Genomic DNA, 8,077 nt, shown 5'->3' on the forward strand with positions numbered 1-8,077 from the left:
ACATCTTGGAGACAGCTCCATCTTTCCCAACTCTCACCAAGGACTTGCTCCAGGCTGAGTGCACGAGAATCTTGTTATGTTACCAGGAATGGCATACTGGGGGAAGGGAGATGCTGAGACTTGTGGTTGGAAGGACTTCATCCCCTCACCCAACGTTTCATGGCTATGTGAGCTGTGTCCTATCAACTGGACCCTTGCCTTTCTCTTCCCTGACTGGATGGCCTTGGGCAAGTCACCTGGCCTCTTGGAGTCTGGTCTCCTTACTTACACCTTGATGGGGCACTGGCTGTATACATCAGATGCTCTGAGGTCCCTCCTGGGACCAGCAAGGTAGGGAAGGGAAGAGGAAGAGGAGCTAGGAAAGGAATGCCAGGTTTAGGGCTCCACACTGCCCACCCACATAAAGAGACAAGGTGAAGTTGATGCCAAGTCAGAATGGAAACTGCAAGGGGTGGGCAGGGAAAGGGAGAAAGGGGCTCATGTGGCCCCTGGTGCATCTAAGGGGCCACCAAGCCTACTAAGTCAAATGGTTATATCTTTAAAGAATTATGGTAATCATAAGCCATATTTTCCAAATGAAACATCAAGGCTCGTGTGGTGGCACATACCTGCAATCCCAGCACTCGGGAAGCAGAGGCAGGAGGACCAGAAGTTTGATGCCAGCCTGGGTGACATAGTGAGTTCCAAACCGCTGCACACTTGACATTCTGCAGCTCGGGGGCCTTGCCCTTTCTCCACCCACAGAAATAGCACACATGCAAGTACAGAGACCATGCCAGATGCTTGGTTCACCACCTAACACCCCCAATCAGTCCAGCTCTCCTCCTGGGGTTCACATTTTCCTCTAAGCCTAACTGCAATATTTGTTCCCACCAAATTGATGTCAGAGGAACAATTTCTCCCCCTATTTAATTGATAGCGCCTCTAAGCGACCAGACAGAATGACCTACTTGAGAGTTCCCTGGTCTCTGTTGCCTGCTGAGCTCCCAGGCGGTGAACTTCGCCAAAAGAGTGTGCTAAGCCCTGGCCTGGCCCTTCGGTCCATTGCCATTCTTCATTTCCTGCCACCTAGTGCCCTTCTGATAAGCGCAAGAAGGGAGAAGGCTGTCATCTCATTGCCTTAAAGATAACAGAGAAGTCAGAGAGAAGGTTACCTCCCCCATCCGCGACCCCTGTATTTTTCTGGCTCAAGGTTTTTTTACTTCGTTCCTAAATGAGCTGCTGAGGAAGGCCAGGCGGGCTGCAGATTGCTGGGACACGGTCAAAAGAGCAGGGCAATGTCAAACAGGGAATGGAACTCCATGTTGGGGGCGCCCAGCAAAACCCGCAGCGATTTCAAAGAGTTCTTCGGAGGCATTCACGGGTCAGGGGAGGGGAGAGGCACACACGAGGCGGACAAAATCAATAATTGTTCTAGGTGACATTTTCCGCTGTCAAGGGCAGTGCTCAGCTCTCACTGGGTCAGTCGCACAAGAGATGGGCGTGTCTGCAGTTCATCCACGGGGCTGAGTTCGCCAGACCTGACTGAGAGAGCGCTGGGGTAAGACTTCACAAGGGTGTGAAGGGTGGGATTCCGTTGGGTGTGCTCAGCCCGTTAAAAACACACAGAAATGCTCCCCAGGTTGTTTGGGAGAGGAGTGTTGAGCTGACTGGAGCAGCCTGCTTGCGCTGGTGGTGCTGATAGGAAACCAGAAGTAGAGAAGCGGAAAAAACTGTACACCGCCCCCTGGGGGTCGCCTTGTGTATAGGAAAGGGACCCACTGAGAAGCAGGGGTTTCTCTTTTGCGTGAGTTAGTTTTCCAAACAATCCACCAACTGGGCAGCAACCCTTGAAGAGTTTTTTACAAGGTCACGCGAGACCTGGGAGAAATCTGAACTCAAAATGGGCACTAGCTTTTCATTCTTCGCTGTCCCTGAAAGCCGGCTGGGGTCACTGGTTTTAGACTAGAGGTGGCAATATGCATCTTAGCAGCTGTGACACAGGGATGGGAGGAGGTCTTCCCCTGAGCTCATTCCGTGTCCCTTTTCCCCCAGGGTCCCTCCCCTCGTCTTGAGAGCTGCACTATTCGGCCCCTCAACCCTGCCCCATAAAAATCTAAAGGCGAGCTGACCCCTAGTGCTACTGCGACCTAACTGAAGCCATAGTTCAATCTCTACCAAGCCCACAGGGTCCCAACTAACCAAGATCTCACAGAGATGGTGCCAGTGAGCGCCTGTGAGTGACTTTGACTTAGAAGCAGTTCCGCCTGCTTCTACCTTCTAGCTCCCTTTCGCTGTCAGAACTCACCACGGGCAGAGCCCAGGCCTCTCTGCAACACACGTAGCTTCTGGATTTATGCTTTGCCCAGATGAGCCCACAAGCCAATAATAAACAGGATGGCCGGATGAGGTCAGCTAAGACCACAGAGAAAGCTAATTGGGGTTTGCTTTCTGATTTCCCATGCTCTAGGAACTATCCGTGTGTGTGTGTGTGTGTGTGTGTGTGTGTGTGTGTGTGTGTGTGTGTGTGTGTTGAGAGGGAAGGGAGGCTACAGGATTGATTACGACTTATTAAACTATTGGAACATCGACTGAATCACCACAGTCAAAAATAAATAAATAGCTGCAACTTGATGCGACACATCTCCCACTTCTTGCTGGTCCCTCTTTTCTCCCGCAGAGCGACACAGCCGCGTAGGAGGAGCGGTTGGGCTGGGTCAAACCAGCAAGCACTGACTGACAGGCTAAATTAAAGCTAGGAGAGACTGTGAGGCCCCGGGGCCTCCGGTTGGGAGACCTGTCGAGCCCCGCGGAGCCCCGCTGGCTGCGGGAACTGAAGCCAGGTGCGGCACACACACACACACCTGCAGGCGCTTGCAGCGGGAGACCTGCTTGCTGTTTTCACACACACACACACACACACACACACACACACACACACACACACACACACATTCTCTCTTCTGTCCTTTGCCAGGATCTGCAACCCGTGCGCTGTGTCTGGGACTAGTCCGTGGTACGGAACGGCTTTGTAAACTTGAGAACATGACTTAAAGGTCCCGGAGCAAGTCTAGGTCACCCCAGCCCCTGCGACAACTGCCTGGAATTTGTTGGGTAAAATCGGACCGAGTCTCTAAAATCGGAGAAAAATCAGCGCGGGTCCTCACCGGGAGGAGTCATAGGGACATTGACATCGCTTCACCCTCCACCAGCATCCAGGTCCGCTGACCCCTCCTCCCCGGGTGCCCTAGGTCACCCGCAGGATTCTCCACTCTGTTCACCGGTGCTTCAGGACCGGTGGGCGGAGCGAAGCTGCTGTGACGTCACGAGCAGGGGGCGTGGGGAAGTGTGCCCAGGGGCTGCCACCCGCCTGGGCCAATGCAAGCTGTGCAGCCACCGGCGCGCTCGCGAGGCCACCGGCGCCCAGAGCACCAGTCCGCTATTGGGTGTCTATGATCTGCAAGCCAGGCTAGCTCTCTCGAGGTTCAGGCTAGCTCTTTCAAATGCCAGAGGGTGCTCTCAAGAGCCAGCCAAGGAAGCTGAGAGCCCAGGAGCCAAGCTACTGCACTCACCGGCGCACGACTGGATAAAGGACAGCTTCGGGGTGCTGGAGAACCCAGAGAACCGAGTGTTCGTGGAAAGCAAGGTGAGGGGTGTGTGTGGTTACCCGTGTGTGTGCATATGTGTGTGTCACAAAGAGATGGTGGGAGTGACGAGCGCACTTGGGCACCTGCGTGCATCTGCGCTAGGGATAGAGCGCTGATCCCGGCGACCTGTCTGTTGGTTCCGGCGCTCAGTTCTCTGCTTTTGTGCCTTTGGAGGTGACAGGTAGAAATGAAAGATGAGTATCCTGGCGTCACGGGTGGAAAGGTAGTATATTCCAGGACGGATTGGTCCTCACAGCGACTACCCAGGTACGGTGGCGTGTGATTTGCGAGCCTGACCGTCCAGTTAGTAGCTGTGATGGGAACAACTTATATCCTAGCCACCTGCGAAACAGCCCCGGTCCAAGGAAAGCGAGACCAGCTAGAGGAGAAGGGACGTGCCAGGTGCCACCACAGGGCTCCTGAGTTCATACCCTGAGACATAAGTTGGAGAGGGACAGGGGATAGAGACATCGCAGAGAGAGAAGGAAAGCGGTTTTTCCGTTTTTGTTGTTTTTGTTTTTCTTCCATCCCCCGATGGGGAGGCAGACCAGATTCGTATGCGGTCAGGTCCCTCCTACACCCCGCCGCCCTCGAGCAGAGACATCTGTCTAGATAGGAGAGAACCAACCACTGAATGGTCAAGTCCCCAAGCGACTGTTGGTGCTCCTCGCTGTCCCTGGCACCTCAGTCCCCTCTGCATATCGAAGCTGGTTGTGCGGGCGGGCACCATGGTCCACTCTCCCTACAATTTCCTGGAAACGGTGGGAAATCCTTTAGGGAACACTTTGTTTCCCGGGTCAGAGAGTTGTTGGCCCCAAATATCCCTATCCCTGGACTAACTCTGCGGTCCAGAGGCTCACTTATCTACCTCCCACCCACCGGCCAGTGCTGAGGGGTACTCTAGCGCCATGCTGAACCACACAGGGCTGCTGGTATCGGCTCAGTGTCCAGCCCCAGATTTTTCGAGCAGAGTGGGGGTGGGAGCATTTAGCAGATTTAGGGGAGGGGGTCTTGAGGGATCACAATAGAGGGACGTTGGGAAGTCAGTGAAACTAAAGCTGGGTGGAATCTCAACCATCCCACCTCTGAATTCATGGGCTAGGGAGCATATGGGAACAAGAGAGGCTCCCTGAGACAGTGGGAAACCCTTCTCTCCAACAGAGCCAGGACTCTCTCAGGGGAAACCACCCACCAAGCCATGGCCAGGACTTAACAGCCCTGACATTGAAAAAAAAAAAAAAACAAAGCAGAAAATCAGACTTCCTGGTACGTTTAATTTAACCACAATTCAACAAGTATCGACTGGTGGCATTAGGAATTCTCTTTCGGTGAGACAAACGTAAAATGAGGAGCAATCACTTGGAGATGTTAGGCACCAGGCTAGTTATACAGGACCCCCTAGGTTTTAAGTTCCTGTCTTCCTTGGAGGAGTACCCCCCCTTCCCAGTGGGGTTTCCCAGCATATGACCTCCACCCACCCGCAAGGCTCTGAATCCCTGTAGGGCTTACCTTCCCAAAGTGGAAGTGTGTCTCAGCCAGTTCCAGAGAAAAGCAACCCCCACCCCATTCATTCTGCACAACGGGCATAGTTAGAACTGAAGAATCACATTGGCCCTGTACCACCTCTCCTCCTCTCCTCCTCCCCTCCTTCCTCCTTCCTCTCCTCCTTCCTCCTCCTCTCCTCCTCCCCTCCTTCCTCCTCCTCTCCTCCTCTCCTCCTCTCCTCCTCCTCCTTCTTTCCTCCTTTCTTGGCTCTAGGTATGAACTCTACAGCCCCAGGGGGTTCTTCAGTCTCGGTCAGATACTGAAGTTTGCCCTCTCATGGTATATAGACGGCACGAGCTAATGATTACTGAAAGGTTCCTCTGCATGCAGCTTGAATAAGATTCTGGGTCTGTAGAATTAAGGAGCTGGCAAGATGGGGAAAGAAGAAAAAAAAAACCAAACAGTGGAAATAACCCAAGTTAATCTGGGGATACAAAACCAGTTTCTTCACAGCTTCTGGCTCTAGGAGCTGCCTGCTTATACTTGCTTACCCAACGCAGACACAAGGCAGTGGGTCCCCAAACTACAAACGCAAAATCTCCGACCTCACTGTACCAAATATGGGCTGGGAGAATTAATGCAGAAAGAAAAGCCAGGCACCTGGCAGTACAGAATGAATCGGAGGCAGAGGAGGGCAAGGAACACCTGCCTGTTGCCGGCTACATCTTTAATTTCTCTGCAGTCTGCACCAGCATTAGGCATTGATTCGGAAAAGTACGCTTTGGGAAAAGATGTCAGGCAAGAGAATTAGTGGTCCTGTATACTCCAGTCCTTGACCAGCTCCTCTCTTCTTGGATGGACCCCTACCCTGAGCTCTTGCTTCACTCTACATATACACGAGACCCAGCCCCCAAATTCCTGAGAACATCCCCCTACACAGTCAGGGAAGGGCTGTGTCCTAACATCCTTTGTTCATGGCCCTATCTCCACACAAGTCACATACTATAGGACTTGATTCCCTTGCCTGTCTCCCCTGTTGAAGTGTTAGCTGCTAGAGGGGGTTCCATCACAGTGGCCCCCACCCCCATGATGTTTTATATCTGTGGTAAATCACTTAATTATAGGTTGAGCTGGTGTTTTACATCTTAGGCCAAGCCAACAGCGTTCTCATTATCTTCTCAGCATGGAGGTCACTTGGAGTCGGTTGCTTTACACTAAGCTCAAGTATCCAGCCACGGGTTTCCATGCAGACAGCATCAGCCAGGGCACATTGAAAATCCCAGACGACGTGGTGCCAGGTAGCTCATGTTGAAGTACCCACTCCACCAAGGATTTTAACTCTCTGTGCCTCAGTTTCCACTTTTTTAAGTGAGGGAGGACAGTATCCACAACTCCCACATGTTTAGGGAGACAAAGGGGAAAACGGGTGTGGCCGAAGGTCCTCAGTTTTTAAAAGCCTCTTTTGACATTTTTGAAGAGTCTGTGCCCGTTACCTAGCCTCTGTTTTTGCCCTAATCTATGGACCGCATGCAAAAGGCCACCCCTGAGGGAGTAGAAACTTCAGGAAAGGGCTTTCCTAAGTGGGAGTCTGGTGGGGAATGAAGGGTACCGGGCACTGGGGAAACAAAACCAAGCCAAAAAACAGCCTGAAGCACACATTTTTAAAGTGGCGGGGGGAGCCAGACTAACATTCATTTATTTATTTATTTATTTTGGATTTTTCGAGACAGGGTTTCTCTGTAGTTTTTGGTTCCTGTCCTGGAACTAGCTCTCGTAGACCAGGCTGGCCTCGAACTCACAGAGATCCGCCTGCCCCTGCCTCCCGAGTGCTGGGATTAAAGGCGTGCGCCACCACCGCCTGGCTCAGACTCTAACTTTTAATACTGAAGACTCTAACTTGATTCACTGTGTAGGCAGGTTTCAATAAATTAGAGATAATGAGACAGTAGAGGGGGCTAACATTTATGAGGCTGTGATTATGAGCCTGCACAATGCTAGGCATTTGCATATACCTTCTCTTGTTTAACCCTCGTGACACCCCCATGTTGACAAAGGAAAGAAACAGCAGTTAAGGGCTGGGCATGAGGTCACGTGGGGCTCAATCATGGAGCCCAGATTTGTTCTTCCTTTAAATTCTTGGGTTTTTCCCACCATGGGAGTCTCTGAATGGAACTCTCCCTGGCGGGCATCAAGCCAGCACGGGATTCTGCACAGGGCTCAGAGTGATGGTGTCAGAGTCAGACCCCTCCAAGATCTGCCTTTTTATAGTCTGGACCAGTCAATTCCTTAGGGGTCAAAGTCCATGTGTTTGAAGCCATAGCCTTTCGCCTCACGCGCGTCATCAAGGATGATGGTTTAACTCAAACCCTTCCCCCACCATTTCCAAAGACCTCAAAAAGTCTGCAGGCTGACAGGCAGGCTGGCAGCTAGATGAGAAAAAAAAAAAAAAGAAAGAAAGAAAGAAAACTTGCTTTTCAGTTGAAAGACACATCTAAAAGAGCAAGGCGAGGTAGCTCACCCCAAGCCCTGGAAGCTAAGACAGGGAGAGAGCCCTGATTGCAAAGCCAGCCTCAGCTACGCAGCAGTTCTAGGCTAGCCTGACATAGCAGTTCTAGGCTAGCCTGTCTCCAAAAACGGGGCGGGGGGGTGTGGAATGAGGGAAAGAAGGAGGGAGGGAGACTCGGGAGATGGCTCAATCAATAAAGCACTTAACTTGCAAGCAAGATTTCTGAGTTCAATTCCAGAACCCAGGTGGAAACTGCGGCGACATGTCTGTAATCACAGCCGTGGTGGGGAAGACACAAGTGGGTCCCTGAAGCCTAGGCTACATGGTGAGAAACAGACTCAAAAAGGGGGGAGGGAGCCGGGCAATGGTGGCGCACGCCTTTAATCCCAGCACTTGGGAGGCAGAGGCAGGCGGATCTCTGTGAGTTCGAGACCAGCCTGGTCTACAAGAGCTAGTTCCA

At 52.1% G+C, this 8,077-nt stretch overlaps 1 protein-coding gene across 1 annotated transcript in view; it reads left to right on the forward strand.

Moving 5' to 3' along the window:
- The first annotated feature begins 3,332 nt into the window (after positions 1-3,332).
- Sstr2 (somatostatin receptor 2) overlaps positions 3,333-8,077 on the forward strand; it is a 6,467-nt gene continuing 1,722 nt past the window's right edge. The window contains exon 1 of the mRNA XM_013347604.2: positions 3,333-3,625. The gene's annotated coding sequence lies outside the window, so the exon portion shown is untranslated. The remainder of the gene's footprint in view (positions 3,626-8,077) is intronic.

The sequence above is a fragment of the Microtus ochrogaster genome, chromosome 7 (assembly GCF_000317375.1).
Source record: "Microtus ochrogaster isolate Prairie Vole_2 chromosome 7, MicOch1.0, whole genome shotgun sequence".
In the NCBI taxonomy this organism is placed as follows: Eukaryota; Metazoa; Chordata; class Mammalia; order Rodentia; family Cricetidae; genus Microtus; species Microtus ochrogaster.